Raw genomic sequence first — 250 nt, forward strand, 5'->3', positions numbered from 1 at the left:
GCATATTTTATATTTCAAAAGCATGTGGTAACCCTTATCTGAGTAAGTCCCTGCGTTGGTTTACAAGTCACATGTACCATTAGGTATATTAATAGGTGAGACTAAGCACAGTACTGAAGTTACAAAGGCACAGATATCCAGATTCAATGGTTTACGTATTAGGAGAGTGATAACCCTAGAAATTTTCACCCTCATCCTGAATTCCATCATGGGATCACATAATCACATACGTGAAAATACTTAATAGGTT

The sequence above is a fragment of the Penaeus monodon genome, chromosome 25 (assembly GCF_015228065.2).
Source record: "Penaeus monodon isolate SGIC_2016 chromosome 25, NSTDA_Pmon_1, whole genome shotgun sequence".
Taxonomy (NCBI): Eukaryota; Metazoa; Arthropoda; class Malacostraca; order Decapoda; family Penaeidae; genus Penaeus; species Penaeus monodon.